The following is a 22,189-nucleotide window of genomic DNA, read 5'->3' on the forward strand; positions in this document are numbered from 1 at the left end:
TGCGGCTTGATGTCAATTACGGCCCAATTCAAGAGGTGCCATCAAAGAGTTAACAAGGATGTCCCAGTGCGCAAATGTGGGATAATTGGGAAACAAATTCTACAAACGTCTTGAAAGGGGCAAAAGACCTTTGATCTTTCTCTAGAAAGGCAGACATTACAAGGCCGTCTGCCTTTCGGGGCCTGCACACATCTCATACCAGCTTAGAGGATGGCATCTCTCGGAGAAATCAGCCGACACCTAATTCCATCGTCCCCTAATTATCCTAACTGGTTACGTATGTCCGAAGGCATTTTCCCCAAAGATTAGAGGAGAAAGAGGGACTGACAAAATAATTAAATATGCAATTTGCCAAGCGTGGGCAATATGGCTTTGAAATCACCTTTTCAGGAAGTTTTACCGCTTGTTCATTGACATGTATATTGCAGGCTTCAGACTTTTATTTAAGCTCTTTTGATTGCCTTAATGGATTAATACCCGAGTACCATCAGTGCGGGGCTGAGGCCCGAGGCTGTTTCTAATTTTGCAAATGCTGTGCCCGCTTCCTCTGGTGTTATGGCAAAAACAAGTATTTAGCGTTTGCCCTCTCCCTTGGAGCAACGTGCCGAGCCCCTCAAACAGTGGCCCGCTGTGAGAGTCTGTGCCTCGCACGGGTTGGCCCTCGCGGGAAGCTTTCTGGGTGCCGAGGACCCGGGTGGGTGGCGGTGGGGGCTGCGCGGGGCCTGGATGCATTGTGGGGGGTGTTTCCCTGACGGTCCGTGCCTCGGGACAGCAGGCCCCTCTCCGCTAAGGCCCCAGCACCCGGGTGCGGGCGAATGTGTTCCAGCCTCTGCTGCCAGCCCCCGGCGTGGGCAGGGCTGGGCGCGGGGGCGGCTGCTGGGGATGGAGGAGCCTCTCGGCTTAGACTCGGCTGCTGCTCGAGGGAGGCATCCGGAAACCAGAGCTGGGAGTGTGCTCTGGGGGAATAGTTTGCATTCTGTACTCATGATGGGAAGAATTAGAGTTCAGTAGGAAAGGGATGGGTTGAGGCGATGGCCCCATTCCCGTCCCCTGGCCACGCGGCCGTCCAAGGACGGCTCTCTGAGTTGCCTCTGGAGGGACAAGGCAGGGACTTCGGGGAAAGCTTGCTCTGGTCCAGGACATCTGTGGGTACCCAGTGGGCTGAAGCCGAGTCTTAGGGACACTCAGGTTCTCGGGGCTGAGAGGGGTAGAAGGGGAGGGACAGGGGAAGGGAGAGAGAACAGAGACACATGGACAAAAGGAAAGACAGACAGGAAAGAGAGACACAGAAACACACACACACACGTGTGCACAGAGACAGTGCGATGCCTTTGAAGGCAGAGGGACAAGGCCTAATTGTCCCAAGGATGTGCGTGGCGGCCTGGCTTTTTCATCGTTCCAGAGCTCCCTAATGAGGCTGTGGCCTCTCCCGGTGGGAATGTCGCTCCTGAAATCAGCTTTGATAAAGTGGACAGGCCGTCTGGGACGAGTTACCAGGTTTTCCTTTTCCTTTTGAACCCTGCGGTGGTTTTGCTCTTTCAAGGCAAACAGAAGGGGCCGCAGTCTCTGGCCTCCCCTCGGCGGCACAGGTCATGCCACCTCCAGGGCTCCCGGGCGCGGAGCGGGCAAGGTGGGGCCCACGCAGGCCCCAGGACTCAGAGCCGTGTGCCCGCTGCGCCGGTTCTGCCGACCCCAGCAGAAGGCTCGCCCCAAACGCACCTCAGCCCCCGCAGCCCAGCGCCCTGAGCGCGCACGGACCAGGTCCAGCAGCTGCAGTGACGCTAACGGTGACGGCCTAGTGGGCACTCGCTCCAGGCCAGGCGCTGCTCCGAGGACTTGACGGGGGCTGTGTTGCAGCTGGCACTGTTGTGCCTCTTTTCCAGATGAGCAAGTGGAGGCTTAGAGAGTTAGGTGGCTTGCCCCTTAGAGACCAGGCGGGGCTGGACCTGACGTTCCGCACCCAGCTCTGAGCCATCAGCCTCCCCAAAGGGCCAGAGGCCTCCCCTGGCCCTCCGGCCCCCTCCACACACCAGGTGTCTCATTGCACAGTCCCTCGCTCATTTCTTCTCACCTGGGGCTGGGCTTTCGTCAAGGCCAGGGCCAGAGAGTGAGCAGGACCCCGGAGGTCCGAGGCGTCGAGCTCTGGGGTGCTCCCTGGACACCTGGCCCTGCTCCCATCTTCCTGCAGAGCCGGTCCAGAGGCCTCCGCCAGCTCTGCGGGGGGGGGGGGGGGGGGGGCAGGAGGAGAGGAAGGAGCCGGGAGCCCACAGCAGCCCTTCTCCACCGCCCTGGGGTGTCAGGAGCACCATCATTGATCTCTGATGATTGAAACAAAATCCCCGCTCAGGTGGTTGCTCTTTGTCAGAGGAGACCCTCCTTCTGCAGAGAGGCCATCCCACCCCAGGGCCTTTGCCCAGGAGAACGCCTTGTTCCAGACACCCTGGCTCTCCACCTTTTGGCCCTGCCACCTGCTCTGCAGGCTCCTCACGCTCCTCCTGGGTGACACTGGCCTGCTGGGGTTCCCCGCCTGCACCCCGTCTCCTGCCCTGACAGCCTGACAAGACAGGCGGCCGGCGGGCCTGGTCCCTGCGTCACTGCCCGGCACTCTGCTCTTTTTTCTGCCCCCTCAACGGGGCATCTCTGTGGGCCGGCGAGGATCGAGGACCGTCTTCACTCTAACTTGTGAAAAAGAGCTTTCATGCATTCCATCGAGTGCCCGCTTTGTGCCAGGCCCTGGGGTGGCGCTGGGGCGACGGCAACGTGACACAGATGTGGTTCCCATGCTCTGGAGAAGCCTCTGATTCTCATTAGCAACGGATTCCACCCCGCGCGCTTCACAGCGGCCTGGGGCGGCCCGAGCGTGGCCACACCGCCAGGAGAGAGGGCTGCGGACAGCCCTCGCGCGCTCCTTGGGGCACAGGGTGTGTTGGCGAAGGTCGTGGGCCCAGCCTTGCGCTCCCGCCCTGCCAGCAGCTCATGGGGAGAAGCCCCGTCTGCTCCACCGAGAGGCGCAGAGGCGGGTATCCCCGCTCGGTGCCGGCAGGACGTGCTGTCCACGTCCCGTCATTGACGTGTCCCCTTGGACCTCTGGGTCACATTCAAGGTTAGAGTGCAGAGGGAGAGCGAGGGATGAGGGAGGGGCATGGGGAAACGGGGGGTTTCCCCCCAACTTTTAATTATGAAAATATTCAAACATAGAGGAGAGTCAAAAGAGTATAATGAGTACCCCACATCCTCACCACCCAGGTCCAACATGGCAGCATTTTACAGGCTTTATCGGTCCATGTCCACACATATCCACATCGAGGTGTTTTTTGCTTTAAGTATAAAAGTGAGTTCCATACTTCATCCCTAAATACTTCAGCATCTCCTAAGAATAAGGACATTCTCCATAACCACAGCACCATTACCACTTGGAAGAAAATTAACAGTAATTCGAGAGGGAGGGATTTTGATAATTAGTCAAGACATAAGCACTGTTACCTCAATTAGAAAAACAAAAGACATTGCAGATAGTTATTATTTTCAAGCTTCCTTTGCTTCCAATCTCCCCACCGGCATCCGGGGGAGGCTGGAATGACGCTCTGGTTACAGTCTGTGGGCTCCCCGGGGGTTGAGCCCTGACGCAGAGTGGGTGCTCAGGAAGCATTCGTGGGTGGGGGGTGGGGGCTCCATCCACACACAGAGCCCACCCCTGGGTGCCTCACGCTCCTGAGTGCAGAAGGGCCTCTTCTTCCAGCTCTGCCCGGCCCAGAGGAGAGGGGCGGGGAAGGAGGGTGAGGCTTGGGTGGCAGGCAGGAGCTGGGTTCAAATCCCTGCGACCTGGCAGATTGCCTCCCCTCGGGGCCACTGAAGCTGAGCTAGGGAGAAGATGAGATGTGGGGCCCCCACAGACACAGGGCACCTCCTTCCTTTGCTCTACTAAGGAGGCCTGGAGACAGCGGGACATTGGGGAAGCAGGGTCTGGAGTTCTAGCGCCCAAATGCGCCCGTCCCCTGGCAGAGATGAGGTCTTGGGACCTTCCGGCTAAGATGCCCAAGGATTCGGAAAAATCTCCCAGAGCCCCTCCTGACTCTGGGCGGGGGTGGGGAAGGGTGGGTTTGTGTGTGTGAGAATGGCACGAGGAGCAGTAGGCGCACATCTCTACTGTGTGTGACTGTACCCTGCTGGTCCAGGACAGCTGCCTGCCCGTGTGCACGTGTCTCTCCGTGTGTAGTCGTGTAATCACACATGTGACTGTGTACCTGGTTGTCCTCGGGTGTGGTCCGGGTTCTCCTTTAGGGGTGTGGGTGCGTGCCCTGGGTTTTAATCCTGCCGCTGGCTGTCCCACAGGGCTCCCTGCTTCAGGATGATGGTGCCACGGACATGGCTCTCACTGGTCACCAGGAAGCCAGGACACTGTCAATCAGAGGAAGTCTAAGGGAGCTCGAGACACGCTTTGGGGATCGTGCGAGTGTCACCCCAAGACCCGTTTCTGGAAATGCTGCCCGTTTGAAGTGGCTCTCGCCAGCAAGAAATAAACAGGCGTTTTGGCAAAGGAAAGAACTTGATGAAAAATTGTTTTACGAACCCCGAATTTTGGCATGTTTTCACATTTTAGTTTGTTAGAACACAGAGCAATAAATGTTAAACATGTTGTTTATTATTATGCATGGTTGATTTCTTTATGATGAAATTTTTATTTTAAAGTTCGTCATAAAGTCTTTGCAGGATGGGGGTGGGGATTCGGAAGAGAAGGGGCAGGGCTGCTCACAGTTGCTCCCCAGCAGGTCCGTCCGGATAGTAGTTTTTATGAAAACAACAAGGAAAGAAGGGGGCAGCCCAGGCCCAAGGCCACTGCCCCTGGTCCGGTCAGAGGGTCAGCGTGGAGGCCGGGGCCCCTTCTCGGTCTCTGTTGCTCGGCTGCCGACGCCTCTTCCTCCACGGTGGGGCCCAGCCGCTGGCCCCCCGCGGGACCCGCTGGCTGAGCCCTCGGGCCCTGACGCCGCTGGCCGGGGCTCTGATCACTGCCCTTTGTTCCCGGGCTCAGGTCCGGGAGCCGGTTCGTGGCTGTGCTCAGAGGGAGCCTCTCCCAGCCGGGGGGAGCGGGCAGGCTCGTGTGCCGGGCCCCTCCTTGCACTGTGCATGGGCCCCGGAGGACCAGCCACAAAAGCCGCCTGGTGGGAGAGAGGGGACCAATTGTGCGAGTTTTCTCTCCTGTCACCCGGTCTCTCCCGACATCCCTCGAACTGCTGTGAGCTCCCACTTCCGGGCACCTGGCTTGGGCTGTGGAGACAACTGCCACTCCAACTCCAGGACCACCCTGCGTGGGAGGTCAGCTCTGGTCCCCAGGTTCCGAGAGGAATCTGGGTGCAGCCGGGGAGCACGCAGAGACGAGGTGGGGGCGGGGCTGGTCTGGGTCTTGGCTTGGTCTGCAGGAAACGGGGTACAGGGATCTGCCCTTGTGCCCTGGCCTGGCTCACTGTGAGGTCACCTGTCATGCTCAGGGCTGGGGAAGCCCCTGCAGGCTTCTGCAGATGCAGGGGTCCCAGCTTGAAGTAGAACCGAGGGTCCCGTTTTCCTTGCCAGAGCTAGGGGTGGCAGGTTGGTGGGTCTGCCCTCTTGGCTCACGCTTGGGTGGTCAGTTGTGTGGCTACCAGGGTCCCCGCATGGCAGACGTGCCAAGCAATGTATCCTGCAGGGATCTCTGGTGGGGTCCCGCCTGAGAAGCCAGAGGGGGGCACGGAGCCCTCGTGGGAAGAGAGAGGCATGGGGCCTGCAGGCGTCCAAAGAGGTTTCCACTGCAGGTGCTGGGTGGAAGGCACAGAGAGACTGTAGCCTGGGTCCAGGGTCACACAGCATGTTGGTAGACAGGCCATCGGCCCAGCTGGCAGAAGCCGTGGGGGTGGGGAGGGCACCGAGTCTGAGGCTGGGGCCGGGGATGGGTGGGGTGAGGGGAAGCACATCCCAACCCAGTTGCTACCCTCCTCTGGGCGGGCTGCCGCCTCTGTTTCCCCTGGCACGTTGCAGAGGGAACGCGGGCGTGGGGGGAGGAAACGCGGCCCCCCCCCCCCCGCCCCGCCCCGTTCCTCACGGTTCTGCTCTGGCCCCAAGGTCCTGGCCGGGGCGTTTGAAGAAATATTGTCCATGACAAGCTAAGGGCTGCTCAGGGACGAGCTTGGGGTCCTGTTTCCAGATCCGACCCAGAAACCCTCCCAGCCAAGCCTCTGGCTCCCCTCGGCACCCGGGTCCCCACGCCTGCCGCAGAAAACACTTGTGAGCAAGTCGAGGTGGGGGGAGCCAGGAGCTCTGGGTGGCAGCGGGCTGGGACCGGGTCCTGGCTCCTGGCCCCAGCCCCCGGCCGCCAGCTCTTCGCAGACAGGGGCTCAGCCCCTGCCCCCTGACCCGGACCTTCCCCAGCTGCCGCCGCCGAAGCCCCCAGCGTGGCTGCCGGATCCTCCATAAAAGGATAAGGATCACATTCTTCATTTTTTAAGTCGCACAAAAGCCGTATGCATAATTAATGTGCAATAAACGTGAGCGGCTGGAAATTAACTAAATGAAAAAAAAAGAATATATTTAATTGTAAAAATTTAATTTTGCCTTTATTCTTTTTCTTTCTTTCTCTTCTCCACTCTCTCCCCCGCCCCAAACAACTTGTGATATTCTGGGGGCCCTTCAGATCTCGCCGGAGCTCACATTCTGCAAGGCTCGCCTCCTGACCTCTTGTCAGGGAGCCGCGGACGAGATTAGTTTTAAGCCGCAGCCCTGCCAGTCACTTCCAACGGAGGGGCCGAGCGTGTCCGCGAGCGGGTAGTGCTGTGTCGCACAAAGGACTGCCCTAAGCATTCCCCAAGACCTGCCTAGAGGAACCTCGGTGCCCGATTTTAAGAGGCCCGGTAGGCGCGTTTCGAAACACGGAGGGAAGGCTCAGCGCGGTGTCTCAAGTTCTTCAACATGAACTCAGCGGTTAAAAAGCCAAAGCAAGGACTAAATACGTTTCCATATATTCAGACAAAGTACTTTAAGCACGGACATCTAAGCCTCCCTTTCTTCTTTTCCTTCTAATTTTTTTAAAGGACAAGACCTTTTTCAGAAGGTAAGGTTGGGGGGCGAAATTTCCCAATGGAAGTCTTTGTTGACACATTCTTACTTACTGTCACATCTCTTAATGAAACCTGAGGAATTAGCTTCAAGAAACGACCCCTCCACTTGAAAGAGAATTTTTTTAAAAAAGAACTATTTTAAAGAATAAAACACCCTATTAACAAATATTTTAAAATGTGATTTATTGCACACCCATAACAACAACAACTTAAATATCAAATCCCTGGGAATAAATCACTGCCGATCCCATCTCCCTTGCACGCCAGCTGTTTTCCTGTTTTGGCTGGTCTGTATCAGCAGATAATTTAAAAAGAGGCAGAAGAATCAGAGACGGAACCCAGGGGTATCGGGACTGTTTGGGCAAGAATCATGTTTTCAGAAGAACATCCTTGTTTGTCCTGGGCTGGTAGCAGGCCCTTCCCAAATCTTTTCAAATGGTAACTAACTCAGTGCCTCTCTGATTCACTCTGTCACCATATTAATTTATAAGAAGGAAAGAGACTGTTACTAAGCCCCTCATGCTCACTGCCTCCTCTGCCCGGGTACCTGGGTCCTGCTTCAGGCGAACTGCTGTCCTCCAAGAGCTGCCTGCTTGGCGGCTGTAAATAACCAGGTCCGCTGCGGCCGGCCCGCTGCGCCGGCTCCACCGCAGCCAAGCGGCCAAACGCCGCTGCCTTCGTGAACAGGTGGCCCACAGGGGTCAAGGCCAGGCAGGACCCGGGGCAGCGGGCTAGTTTGTGCGAAAGCCTTTAAGGACCAGCTTGGTTCCAGCCCGAGACCCCCACCCAGCACAGGGCCTGGCCCCAGCTGCAGACCTTTGCATTAAACAGGTTCTGACACTAAAAATCAAGGTCTGTCTGCCGTTGTCATAGGAATGCAATATCCTCTGGAGGTCCCCTTATTAAAAACCAAGCCTGCTGCTGCTGCTGCCTGGGATAGATTTCTATTCCATTTGTATTGATCCCAGGGAAATGTCTCATTCCCTGGTTGACAAATATGGCCAGCAGGGAGTTAGTGTTTGGTGGAAAACATTTGTTTCCACAAGGATTTGGGTGACTCTGAGCCAGAGCTGTGGTTATATTCACAAGTAATCTCTAGTTATGATATAGAATTACAAATGTGGGGGTTACAGTTTTGCAGAACAATAGAGCCTCCAGGGGCTGGCGGGAGGGCAGCAGAAATTATCCAATGCAGCCGCCATGTTTCACGGACAGGGAATCGGGGCCAAGCAGAGGGACTTGAGTCCCCCAAGCTCATAGTGGTAATGGTACCTAGGAATTTATCCTACAGATAGAGCTGTCAGTGTGTGCAAAGGATATTCATCACAGCACTGTTTGTACATGCAAAAGGTGGGAAACCTCCATATATAGGGGATCAAGTAAATAAATGATGGTATTCTGCAGAGCCACATGAAATGGTCATTTTTGCTGGTCGAAAAATGGTGGAATATTGACAGTCTCATCCAATTCATTATAATACATCTATTCAGTGGAATACCATGCTGTCTGGAAAGGAATGAGATGGAGAACTCTCAAGATATATTATATGAAAAAAAATATATTATATGAAAAAAAAAGCAAGCCATAGAACAGAGTACCTGGTATGCTACCATGTGTTTTTAAAAAAGTAAATATATGCATATTTGCTGGGATAAGCCTCAGTTCGCTGAAAGGAGACACAGAAACTATCCATGTTGGCTGCCTTTGGGGCTGAAGGAAGCGTTGAAAAGGAGGTTGGAATTTATATTATGTACATGTATGGCAGACACAAAATAAATTAATTAAAATTTACGACAAAGATCAAAACAATGTCAGTGATGTCCTCAGGGCTAGTGCTTAAAAGTTGAGATTCTATGGCCAGATAATTCTGGGTTTCAAGTCATCCCTTCATCTCACTGAGCCTCGGTTGCCTCATCTGTCAAGTGGGGATAACATGTTTGCTTCGTAGAGTGGATGTGAAGATTTCCTTGAGAAGTGAAGGAAAGGCAAGGCTCAGCAAGGCATTTGGCACAGAAGTCAGTAGATGTTACACATTACCATAAGTGATTCATAAACCATAACCCACACATACACACGTATGCATCCTTATCATGACTTGCTTGGCATTTTCTTTTTCTTGGAAGGGAGAATAAAACTGTGTGCATTCTGAGTTGGGAGTCAAAACTCGTGAGTGTTGTGTGGGCCTCTCTGGGAGACCGTTTCCTGTCGCAGGGACAGCCGTGCTGAATTTGTAAGGGTGGGGCTAAGGATTTTTTTCTGAATCAGTAAATGGTCTTCCTCATCTCTGTGTACATAGGCAGGTGAACTAATAGAATTAAGCTTATTGGTTTAATTCCTCTGGGCCCCCTTGGCGAGGGGAGAGCAGCTGGATGAATATTTTAATTAAGCTCCAACACCCAGAAGTCAAAGTCCCCGAGCAGTCCCATTGGGCAAGGTCTTGCAGTTTGGAGTTTAATCAAGTTCAGTTTCAGAGTTCAAATTTCTTCCTGGACAGAAATATGTCATTAGACGTCCAAGATTTCTACTGGAAAAAAAAATACAACTTGACTGTATTTTCTCTAGAGAATGACACCGTGATTCGATTAGCCCCTTTTCCTTGACATTTTGCCCACTTTATTAACTTCTGCTTTGCTTTTAAGCAGGCAACTACTGTTTTACTTCCCTGAAGAAGCTCATAATATTATAATTCAAGTGTCAGGACAGATTAGGTTAAACGAACTGTGTAATTCCCGAAGGAAAACAAACTTCAAAACGGACGCGATTTGCCGTGAAACATGTCATGGGTTGCATTAGCGTTGAACGGGTGATTCTATCACCTAATGTGCTAAAGTTGGCTCAAATGTTCCCCACTCCGCAAGGTGAGAAATTACTTAGCTAACAAAACATTTAGTTTTCCTCTCTTTGCATTCTTTCTTTATGAGATCCTGAATGTGACATTTTCACCAAAAAATCTCTGTGCTTATTTGTGAAAAATGTATATTAAAACCAAAACCCATCAAATGGAAAGAAATCACAGATGGTTTTATTCACAAGCAGTAGAATTAATGGCTTCTCTTCTCTTTATAAATATTAGAAGCAGATGAGTTCATTACGATTTCACCCTAATAAAGAAAACCTGCTTGATTCTGACAAGACATCGACTTATCTAATACATCTACTAAATAACAAAGCTACTTCCCGCCCGTAAAACACTGCTCGCAAACACCAGCTTTACCTGGATGGCTTCTAAATTAATGAGAAACACTCGAATCCAAAGAGAGCAAAAGAAGGAGGGAAAGAGAGATGGAGTCCAAGGGATTTTTAAAAATGTAACTGATTTTGAGAAGAGCGAGTTTTGAAATGTTTACTTTGCGGTGGTTTGCAATTTTTACGTCTTTCAACAAAGCGGGCAGAGAAGTGAAACCATCTGAAAGGGCTTTTGAAAAGAGCAATTCAGCACAAGTTGGACAGAGCTGTGGTTCCTTTATCTTTGGTGATCCGTGTGTCGTGCAGGAAGGAGGCACAATGCTTTCTCCCAGCTCCGCCTGGGCTCAGCTCGGGGCTTCCAAGTGCTGTTGGCGGCCCGTCCTGGGGAGAACCGGACACCTCGTGCTGGCCGAGGACGCCGAGCCGGATCGCTCTGATCCCCAGCGCCGCGGCCTGATGTGGTCATCTTGTTAGTCATGGAAAGCCCGGGGTATTTCTGTTTGTGCCGCTTTCAGCACTTATTAAGCAAGAAGTGGGAGGCTTTATGTGAAACTGCAAAAGATGTTTTCTCTCCCCAGGGCCACTGCAGTTGGGGCCACGGCTTATCAATCATTCCCCAGATCTCTCTGAGAAATGGAACGAGTCAGCCCTGCCAAGGGGGAGGGGGGAAGATGAATGGCATGTGGGGCCTCTGTCCCGGGGCCTTCCTGGCTGGGCTCCCGTGGAAGGGCGTGGGCTCCTTAGTCTGGACCAAGTGAAGACGGCCGAGGAATGCCTCTGGAGAGGCAAGCAGCCCGGCCTAAGAAAAATGGCTCCTCTCCGTGGCTTTGGTGGCCAATTCAACGGTTCAGGACTCTGAACTCAGATTTCTTCCCAAACATTCCCCATCCCAAGACCAACAGGAGGCTTACGCTGCAGCAATCCAGACACCTGCACAAGAGCGGCTGGGGGAGGAGGCGCGGGTGGAGGTGGAGACACAATTTCTAAGCGGCTCCTTCGAAGTGAATCAGTTCCAGTACCTGCATTGTCCCAGGACCCCTCATCTTTCTGGCTGTTCTGTGCTCCCTCTAACTGAGGGGACGTGAATTCTCCAACAGGCCTGGTGGAATTCCGTCCTCTGAGATCATCGGAGTCTCTCCTTCATGCCTATGCTCCACAAGTCAGGGGAGAGTTTTGGGGAAGTGACAAGTTTGAGCCAAGACCCCATGATTGAAATTTTCCTCCAATAAATCCCTCGCAGCTGAGTCTGAAGGGGCTGCATTTTGTTCAGCGAGCAAGGGCGGCAGGAAGGCAGGGGTGGGGGCGGGGGTGTTTGTAAGCTTGGAACAGGATTGGAGCGGGGAGGCCCACCTGCAGGGGGCTCGGCTACTTAAAGAGCCTGTGGCTGTAGCACCTATGCACTCAGCCCTCTCCACATTAGGTGCCAGCACGTCAGTTCCTTGGCGGGGCTGCTCTCCTCACTCAGCCTTAGCTTGGAGTGGGAGGACACTCAGAACCACGTGTGGGATGGACGTCTGCAGCCTCCTGGGAGGCCCCATTCTGGCGGGCCTGGCCCGTCCACCACTGAGCTCTGAGGGAGCTGAGACTGCGTTCAAAACCTCCACAACCATCCAGGACCTATGGTTGACCAGTGTGGTGCCGGGCACATCAGCCAGGAGATGGGGGCCATTACTGCTCCATTTTACAGATGAGGAAAGTGAGGCTCAGAGAGGCAGAGTCACTGGCTCAAGGGCCTCCGGCTGGTGAGGGCAGGCGCTTGTGCCGCCGGCTGAAGACTGAGGGCTGAGCCCCAGCGAGGACCAGGTTAACGCTGCTTTACATCCTGCACTCACCTCGGCCCTACCCCCTCGCACTGTCCTTGACATTCAATCAGGTGCCGATGATGTCTGGCCCAGCAGTTGGGAATGGGCCTCCCCAGCTTCCCGGCGACAAATGGTTCTCATTTGAAAGGGAGGTTATAAAAACACATGCCCAAAGACACTGTCAGGGAACTGAGGATTAATCTCATTTCAGTCAAAGACCGTTCCAAATATTTGTTTTGGGGGGAAGGGGCCTGGGCGGCAGCCCTGGTTGGGAAGGAAGTCAGGGTTCGTGGCACGCCCCCAGGGTCGGCCGGTTAGAATGATGTGGGACGGCGGAGTCAGGGGTCACTGCATACCTGGCAAGGCTGCGTCTGGCTCGGGATCGGTGCTTTCCCACAAGTCCCTCAGGCTGGCTTGGCCGGGGCCGCGAGTCCAGTGGGGGCGCTCACACCGTGGTCAGGCTCTCGGCTATGTTTTGTGAGGGTTTACTTACCAAAAGGAAGGGAGAGATGAGGCGCCCGGGACGGTTTCGTTTTCTGGCTGGTGCCGAAGGCTGAGTGTTTTTGCCTGGTGACTCAACCCTGAACACCAGCCAGAGGCAGGGGAGGGACCCTGCTCCCAGCCCCCGGGCCCCGACGGCCAGCGCGTCTCCCATTCAAGCCAGGCACCACTGAGGCAGCGCCAGGCGGGCCTTGGCCAGCGGCGCCCAGACTGGGCGTCTGTGTCCCTGCAAGTCAGCCCGCGGGATTCCAGGGCTTGGCCTCTCCTGAGCTTCCCTACAACCCCAGTAGCTCCAGTTTCTGAAACCTCAGTGGGACCGTCAGCGGACTGACTGCAAGCTCATCTGTACAATGGCTTTGTGGGGTGGGGACAGTTATTGTTCCCCTGTTCCAGCTGGGGAAACTGAGGCTCAGGGAGGTGCAGGTGGCTTGCCCAAAGCCTGGGAGCTGGGCAACGGTAATACATCTCCTTTAACCTCCTCGACAACCTTACCAAGTAGGGCCATCGCGTTTTATCGGACGTGGAAGTTGAAGCAGGGAGGGATGATGTGACTTGTCCGAGCCTACTTGGTAAGAGACGGACGGGCAGGGGCTCATGCCCTTCCGGCGTGACCGAGATTCCAAGCGCAAGGCCAGCTCGCCCGGGCCCCGCCGCCCTCCATCCCGAGCCATCCCGGAGCAGGAGCGAGGACCCCCGAGGGGCGCGGAGCGGGCTCCGGCTGCGGGCTGGCCTCTGTCCATGCAGACGTCGGCTGCGCGAAGCCGATGGATTTATCTTCCAACTGCCAGAGTTGCTCCGCTTCCTTTTTGGTAGGCTCGGAAAACAACCCGCACTGGGGTCGGAGAACGCCCGCAGAGGCCGCAGCGAGAGCCGGCGCCGGGAGGCGGGCCCCGGAGCGCCCCCGCGCGGCCGGACTCCAGCGTGCCAAGCGGCGGCCCCGCGCGCGGGTCTGGGGCGGGGCGGGGCGAGCGCGGGGAGCAGGGCCTTGCGGGGCTCCGGGACAGAGAGGAGTTCCGCACCGAGCTCGCACTTTACACACTCCGCTTTCCCGGGAACCCTGCGAGGTAGGTACTAGGACGGCCTTCGTTTTACAGAGGAGTAAACAGGCTCCGACCGCAGGAGAACTTCCGGGGCCCCGCAGCGGGCAAATGGCTCTCAGAGGACGGTTCACCTCTCTGTGAAGTACCTCTTCTCTGGGCGCTGCAAGAGGCCCCCGGCGGCGTCCACCATGGGGGGCCCCTCCCCCTGTGCCTGTCCTCGAAGCCTCCCCACCCGGCCTCAGTCAGTGCGGTGATGTGCGGAGGCCCAGCCCTGCAGCCCCGCCAAACGCACAGGCCCTGGACCGTGAGATGGCGCCGGCACGTAGCCTGGAAGCACATTCCACACGAGGGGCCCTTGGGCCCTCTGGCACATCCAGCCAGGGAACACGGACGGGCACCGGTGTGCACTAGCCACTGGCTCCCTGGCTGGGAAGACAAGTCTTGGGCTTAGACTCTCAGCTGCCCTTCTTGAAGGGGCCTTCTGGGGCCTCCCCTTGGCGTCCTGCCAGCACCGTGCCACGTCCTGGGTCCAGTGTGTTAAGGGTCTGACTTCACCTTCTCCAGAAACCCCTGGGTGGCAAGTTGCTGTTACGTCATGGGGAAGTGGCAGGGCCCCAGGGTCACGTCAAGGGGAAGTGGCAGAGCTGGGTCTGGGACCCAGGCCTGTCTGACCTCATGGGTCACCCTTGCTTTAACACACGACAGGACAGCTCCTCTTGGGAGGGCATAATTGGGGCTGCTTTCCAGCTCAGCACTGGAGGTAGCTACACTCGGGCCGGAGGTCCCGAGCAGCTCCTGGTTGGCTATGCGCTTCTGATACTCTTCCTGGAATTGCCTCATCTGCTAAATGGGAAACCCTAATTGCAGGACTGTCGCGATACACAAAGTGTACTGTTGGTGCCCTTGGCAAATGTTTGCGGGATGCTGAGTGACCGTGTGCAATACCCGCCCACTGCTGGTTTCCCCCTCACTTGGAATATCCTGCATCCCAGGCCAACCCACTCTAGAGCTCACCTCACACCTTGTCTCTTCCAAGAACCTTCTTCACCTGTCTCCCAGGACTCATTCTTTAAGGGATGGTAACTGGCAGGAACTAAGAATCATTTTTAAAGGGTTTGGAAGGACAGGCAAAGACGCTTGAATAAGGCACAGGAGGCACTAACTATAAAAGAAAGGACGGGTAAAGTATACTATATTAATATTAATAGCTTATTTTCATCAAATGATACAATTAAGAGAGTAAAAATGCAAGCCACAGAGTGGGAGAAGATATTTGCACTTAATATGTATTAAGATAAAGGACTCACTTTGAGAATATATAAAAAATTGATAAGGAAAAGACACACAACCCAATAGAAAAATGAGCAAAAGACTTAACAGGTCTTCAAGAAAGAGAATATGCAAATGATCAATAAACATATGAACAAGTGCTCAAACGCATTAGTTGATAGGGAAATGCAAATTTCACCCACAGTGAGATGCAACTTCACACCTACTAAAATAGCTAATATAAAAATGTCTGGGAAGTGGATGAGGCTCAGAAGAAGATGGTGGGCTGATGCGATATGTAGGTGCGGCAAGCTGACACAAGAGACACAAGAAGAGGGAACATAATGAGACACACAACAAAGAGGGGAGCAGAGGTTCCCGGTGGCTCCTAAAGAAGACAGCGAGCTGATGCAAAAGGCATGGCAAGTTGACGCAATAAGAGATGCAGGGAGGGAAACGATGAGAGACACAACAAAGCAGGGAGCAGAGGTGCCTCAAGAGATTAGGCACCTCCCTCCCACAATGGAGGTTCTGGGTTCAGCTCCCAGTGCCTCCTAAAATGGAAGAAAGACAAACAGACACAGCAAGTGCAAACAACAGTGGGGGTAGGGAGAAATAAATAAAATAAATCTTAAAAAAAAGTCTGACAATACCAAATGTTGTTAAGAATGTAAAGTAATTGAAACACTCATGTTGCTGTTGCGATTTTAATTTGCTAAAACCACTTCAGGAATGGAAATATTTACTAATGCTGAAGATGTGCCTTTACCAGTTCCACTCCTACGTGTATACTCAATAACAGTGTGTACACATGCCCACCAGAAGACATGTGCCTGAATGTTCATCGCAGTGCTATGCACAAAACTAGAAACACCCCTCAAAACGTCATGCTGCACTTAAAAATCTCAGACAGGCATAAGAGAGTATATGCTGTATGATGCCATCTGTATACAATTCAAAACCAAAACTAATCAAAGGGATTAGAAGTCAGGCTAGTGTTCCAAATAGTATCTGGATCTGGGTAAGAGGGAGGTTTCACGGGCTGGTGATGTTAGTTTCTTGGTTGGGAATGTTACATGGATGTGTTCAGTATGTGAAAATAAGTGGTACACTTGTAATTTGTGCATTTTTCTGTATAAATGTTATACATCGACAAAAAGCTTATTTAAAAGCAAAAAAAGAAAAAAGTTGCTAGAATTATAGTGACACAGCACTAAAAAATCCTTGGGCTTTAGAGAAGTTGTCCAACTCTTGATGAATGAAAAGTGATGAAAGAAACTATAATGCAATCAATGTCCTCAACAAGTGGGCTTCCATTCCTCCAGTGAAGGGGAGCTCACTGGCTCCAACAGAGCCCACATGTTGTTGGACAGGTCTGGCTGAATTGAAATTTGCCTTCCTTTCATGTCCACTTATGGGTCCAGTGCTACCTCTTGAGGCCACATCAAATGAGTCTTCTGCTGCTTGGTTGCCCACATCCTCACCATGTAAAATTGGCATTCTCATTTTTGCCATCTGATGGGTATAAGCAGTATCTCAATGTTAATATAATTTTCTGATAACCAGAATTTTGAATATCTCTTGATAAATTGGTAGCAATTAGAGTTTCCCCTCTGTGAAGTGCTTTTTCATATCCTTTTCTACTGGGTTTCCTGTCCTCTTGTAGTTAATGTTACTAATTTGGAGGAGTTTCTTGAATATTTATCCTCTATTGGTTTTGACTTACAAAGTTCTTCTTCAAACCTGTCGCTCAACTGTTAACTTTGTCTATGATGTCTTCTATCTCTCTCTCTCTCTCTCTATCTATCTATCTATCTATCTATCTATCTATCTATCTATCTATCTATCTATCTATCTATCTATCTATCTATTATTTCTCTCCCCTTCCCTCACCCAGTTGTCTGCTCTCTGTGTCCATTCGCTGTGTGTTCTTCTGCGTCCACTTGTATTCTTGTCAGTGGCACCAGGAATCTGTGTCTCTTTTTGTTGCATCATCTTGCTGCATCAACTCTCTGTGTGTGCAGCACCACTCCTAGGCAGGCTGCACTTTTTTTTGCGCTGAATGGTTCTTCTTACGGGGTGTACTCCTCATGCATGGGGCTCCCCTATGCGGGGGACAACCCTGCATGGCACGGCACTCCTTGCGCGCATCAGCACTGTGAGTGGGCCAGCTCACCACACAGGTCAGGAGGCCTGGGGTTTGAACCCTGGACCTCCCATGTCGTAGGCAGATGCTCTATCAGTTGAGCCCAATCCACTTCCCCCATGATGTCTTTTAATGAATATAAATTCTTCATTTTGATTTGGTTAAATTCATGAATTTTCCTCTTATGATTTATGCTTTTTTTGTCTTAAGAAATCTTTTCCCAACCAAATACTTTACAGTATGGTTTTATTAGTTTTATGGTTTTTCCTGTATCATTTAAAGTTTTAATCTATTTGGAGGTTATTTTTAATATGGCGTGAGTTAGTAATCAAACTTTATTTTTCTTCGTGTAGTGAGCCTATTTTGCCAGCACCGTGTACTAAATAAGCTACCCTTTCCCCATTTTCTATCATATGCCTGTTTCAGTACCAGTACCACAATTATTTTTTTAAAAACTCTTAATTTTACAACAGTTTCAGATTTATAGGAAAATTGGGAGTTTCCACATACCTCACATCAAGTTTCTCCCATTATTAATATTGTACATTAGTATAGTACCAGACTGTTTTCATTAGCTTTGCAGTGTCAATATCTAGAAGAGTGAAACCCCTATTTAATCTTTTATTTCCAGAATTGTCTAACTATTGTGTATTTTATTCTTCTCTAAGGATTTTGGCATTTTAGCCTAACTTTTTTTTTTTTAAAGATTTGTTTATTTATCTATTTTTCTCCCATTCCCCCCTCCCCCCCCACACCCCAGTTGTCTGTTCTCTGTGTCTGTTCACTGCGTCTTCTTTGTCCGCTTCTGTTGTTGTCAGCAGCAAAGGAATCTGTGTTTCTTTTTGTTGCATCATCTTGTTGCGTTAGCTCTCCGTGTGTGCGGCACCATTCCTGGGCAGGCTGCACTTTCTTTTTGCGCTGGGTGGCTCTCCTTATGGGGTGCACACCTTGCGCGTGGGGCTCCCCTATGTGGGAGCACCCCTGCATGGCAGGGCAGTCCTTGCACACATCAGCACTGCTCATGGGCCAGCTCCACACGGGTTAAGGAGGCCTGGGGTTTGAACCGTGGACCTCCCATGTGGTAGATGGACACTCTAACCACTGGGCCAAGTCTGCCGCCTTTATTTTAGCATAACTTTGTCATGGTTCCCCAAATTAGTAGTGTGTGACTACTAATTTGAGTTGAATATATTGGTTAATTTGAGAAGAGCTGACATCTTTACAGTGTATTCAGTGAGTCAAATATTTAACCAGGGCCTGGTTTGTGACAAGCACTGCTCTAAGTATGGGGTATACCCAAGAATGAAGGTTCTTGCACTTATATAGCCTATATCCTTCTGGTGGAAAGGGGTCTCAGAATGTCAAGCTGTTCCATCCACAAATATGGGGTATCTTTCTGTTCATTTAGATCTTCTGTAGATCTTTCATGAGAGTTTAAAATTCATAAAAGTCCTGCCCATCTTTGTACTGTTAATTCCTAGATACTTTATGTTTATCTGAAAGGTTTTCTTATTTTCCATTTTATTTCATAGTTGGCTGTTGCTCACATGGAGGAATGCTATTCATTTGTGAGAGTTGCTTTTATGTAGCAAGTTTGCTTAACTCTCATTTGTTTTAATAGTTTGTTAATTTTGTTAGGTTTTCTATGTTGTGGCAGTTTGAGATTATTATATGAATCCCAAAAAGAGAAAGATTATATTTATAAACTATTCTTCTGGGTGTGATACCTTTGATAATATTGGATTCAGTTAAGATTAGGGCTTTGATTCGACATCAGTAAGGTGACTCAGGTTCAGCCCCACCCCCTTGGTGGGCTGATATAAATGGACACTAACCCAAGAAGACACATAGAAGAGGAGAGAACTTTGTCATTTTTGATCCCGAGGCCCTGGGGATAGATGAGCCATTTGCCTGATAGCTTACAGAGACTGTTAAGAGAACTGAGACTGATATAGAAAGCCTGGTAATAAATAAGCCTTGTCTTAGGAGAGAGAAGAAGCTCTGAGAGATGAGCCCTAACCAGGAGAGGAGGACTGGAAGCCTGGAGGGAAGGGAGAGACAAGACAGAGATTATCGACCATCATGCTTCAACGCGTGGCAACTGACTTTGGTGAGAAAGCAACCTTGAGCTGTACTCTTTGTGGCCTTGTAATTGTAAGCTTTTACCCCAAATACCCTTAATAAAAGCCAATAGATTTCTGGTACTTTGCACTGGCACTCTTTTGGCAGACTAATATATATGTAAATGCTTATATAATCTACCAAAACAATGGCTTTGTCTCTTTCTTTTCAATCATTATATGTTGTTTCTTTTTCTTATCTTATAGCATTGGCTTGGACCTCCAATAGTGTGTAGAGGAAATTTGGGCATCCTTGGCTTGTCCCTATCTTGAAGATAATGCTTATAGAGATTCTTAGTAAGATAGCTATCAAATTTATTTTTCTGTATCTATTCAGATGATTGTGACCACTTTTTCCTTTAGTCCATTAATGAGGTGAATTACACTGATAGACTTTCCACTGTTCTGTGTTGTTTTTAAGTTTTCTAAAGTGTTGAACTATTCTTGAATTCTTGGGATAGACCCAACTCAATCCTGATGAGTTATTTTTTAATATACTGCTGAGTTCAGTTAGCTAATATTTTATTGAGGATTTTTATATCCATGCTTATAAGCAAAATATGCTTCTCTTTTTCTTTTTTGTGTAATGTACTTATCTGTTTTGGAATCACCCTATTTCATAAGATGAGCTGGGTTCTTTTCTCCTTTTCCTATTTGCTAAATGAGTCATGTCCATCTAAAAAGTATCATTAGTCCTTGGGAGGCTGGGTAAATTCACCCATATCATGGTTTGGTCCTGAGAATTTTTTGAGGGGAGAGAAGGGACTTGCTTTTCATCTAAATTGTTTAATAGTTTCTTTTTTTATTCCAATTTTTACATTTTATATTTTTCAAGATATTTAGTGACATATGGCATAATAGTATTCTTATTAATCTGTTAGATATATAGTTATTTCCTTTTAAAATTATCTTCATCTTCTCTTTCTTCCTGTCAGAGGTTTGTCTACATTATTAGTCTTTTCAAAGAACAAAATTTTGCCTTTGTTTATAATTTCCATTGTTGTTTTCTCTATTTCATTGATTCTACCTTTATTATAACTTATTTATTTTTTCATTTACTTGTTGCTCTTCTCCTACCTTCTTCAACTGAAAGCTTAGCTTGTTTGTTTTCAATTTTTCTTGTTTTTGGATAAATTTAAATGACAGATTTTGCCATATGTACTGCCTAAGTGTCCTACAAATTTTGATGTATAGTGATTTTAATAATTTACAGTATGTTTTCCTTTTATTTAGTTGTATGATTTGTATTTTCCAACCATATAGGATGTTAAAAGCTACTATTCTGTTATAAGTTTAAAATTGTATCACAATGTGATCAGAGATGATTTTAGGTATGATTGATTTTTGGAAACATATTGAGACTTCTTTTGTGGCTTGGTACATAGTCAAACTCAAAAGAGTATGGGTCTATATTGGGTTGAAAGTTCTGTGCTTATTTATTAGGTTATTCAAATCTTTAATAGTTTGCTCATATTTTAACAATTTGTCTACAGTTTCTGAGAGAGATGTATGAAAATCTTTAAATGCAATTACTGATTCATCTGTTTTTTTCTCTTTAGGCCTGTCAATATTTCTTTATAGAGCTGGAAGTCATAGTTGCTTATATGTTTATATAGTCTTGTGGTCTTTCTACCATGCCCTCTTATTGTGAAGGTTAAAAAATCTGTTAGAGGGAAGCAGATGTGTCTCAAGCTATTGGGCTCCGGTCTACCATTTGGGGGGGGGGTCCCGGATTCAGTTCCTGGGGCCTCCTGCTGAAGGCGAAGCTGGCCCATGCTGCGGAGAGCTGGCCTGCACTGCAGACTGACACAACAAGATGATGCAACCAAAAAGAGAAGCAACAAACCCAGGAGCTGAGGTGGCTCTAACAACTGAGTGCCTCTCTCCCAAGTCAGAGGAACAGGATCAGTTCCCGGTACCTCCTAAGGAGAAGAGAAGACTAGACTAGTAGACACAGAAGAATGTGCAGTGAATGGACACAGAGAGCAGACAGCAAGCACAGGTGGTGTGGGGATGGAAAAAAATCTGTTAGTTATCTATTAGTTACGTATTGATATGCAAAAACTATCCCCAAAACATAGTAGCTTAAAACAACAAACATTATATTACACAGTCGCTGAGGGTCAGGAATCTGGGAGCAGCTTGGCTGGATGGTTCTGGCTCAGGATCTTTCATGAAGTTGCATCTAAAGTATTGGCCAGGAAGGCAATCATTCTAATGGCTTGACTGGAGCTGTGCCTGCTTCCAAGATGGTGCACTCACACGGCTGTTGGCTGGAGGTCTCAGTTCCTTGCTATGTGCACCTCTCTGTAAGGATTTGTAAGTGTCTTCACAACGTGGCAGCTGGCTTCCTTCAGAGTGATTGATCCAGATAGACAGCAAGCAAGAAGTTACAATGCCTTTTATTACTTAGTCTCCAAAGTTGCACACCACCACTTTGCTTTTATCTGTTTATTATAAATGAGTCATTAAATCGAGCCCACACCCAAGGGGAGGGAAATTAGGCTCAACCTTTTGAAAGGTGAATCAAAAAATTTATGAACATCTTTTAAAACCCCATACTCTCTAAAGAGTGTGATTTTATTTGTCTTAAATTTATTTGGTTCAGATTCGTCTGGTGGATATTTTCTGTTTTATTAGAAAACCTCTCTGAATGTTGTTTTAAATGTTATTTCTGGCAAATACCATATTGCTGCATTTTAAAAAACATTCAAACTGGAAGTGTCTAATTTTTAATCACTTTAAGTTTAACCTGTTTGTGTTTACTCTAATTGTTGATATAGCAGAACTTGCTTTGTTTATATTTATAATAATTTAATAACTTGTTTTTTTTCCTTTCCTTTCTTACATTGTATAGATCACAATTTTTTTCTGCTTTAAAATGATAATTTTAAAAAATCTTTTGGTGTTTTCCTTTTAACTTATTAAGATTAATAATTATATCTATTTTCCCCAAATTTGTCAATATCTGTGTCTTTCCCTTGAGTAAGCAAAGTATCCTCCTAAACAAGGCATGCATCTCTCACTTCCTGCTGGTCTC

General features: G+C 49.6%; 1 long non-coding RNA gene across 1 annotated transcript; it reads left to right on the forward strand.

Moving 5' to 3' along the window:
- Positions 1 to 13,555: 13,555 nt before the first annotated feature.
- Positions 13,556 to 21,266, forward strand: LOC111766258 (uncharacterized). Its single transcript, XR_002798350.2, has 3 exons — positions 13,556 to 13,638; positions 19,016 to 19,139; positions 20,709 to 21,266. It is a non-coding gene; the product is annotated as an uncharacterized lncRNA (long non-coding RNA).
- Positions 21,267 to 22,189: the final 923 nt, after the last annotated feature.

Source organism: Dasypus novemcinctus, chromosome 8 (assembly GCF_030445035.2).
Source record: "Dasypus novemcinctus isolate mDasNov1 chromosome 8, mDasNov1.1.hap2, whole genome shotgun sequence".
Taxonomy (NCBI): Eukaryota; Metazoa; Chordata; class Mammalia; order Cingulata; family Dasypodidae; genus Dasypus; species Dasypus novemcinctus.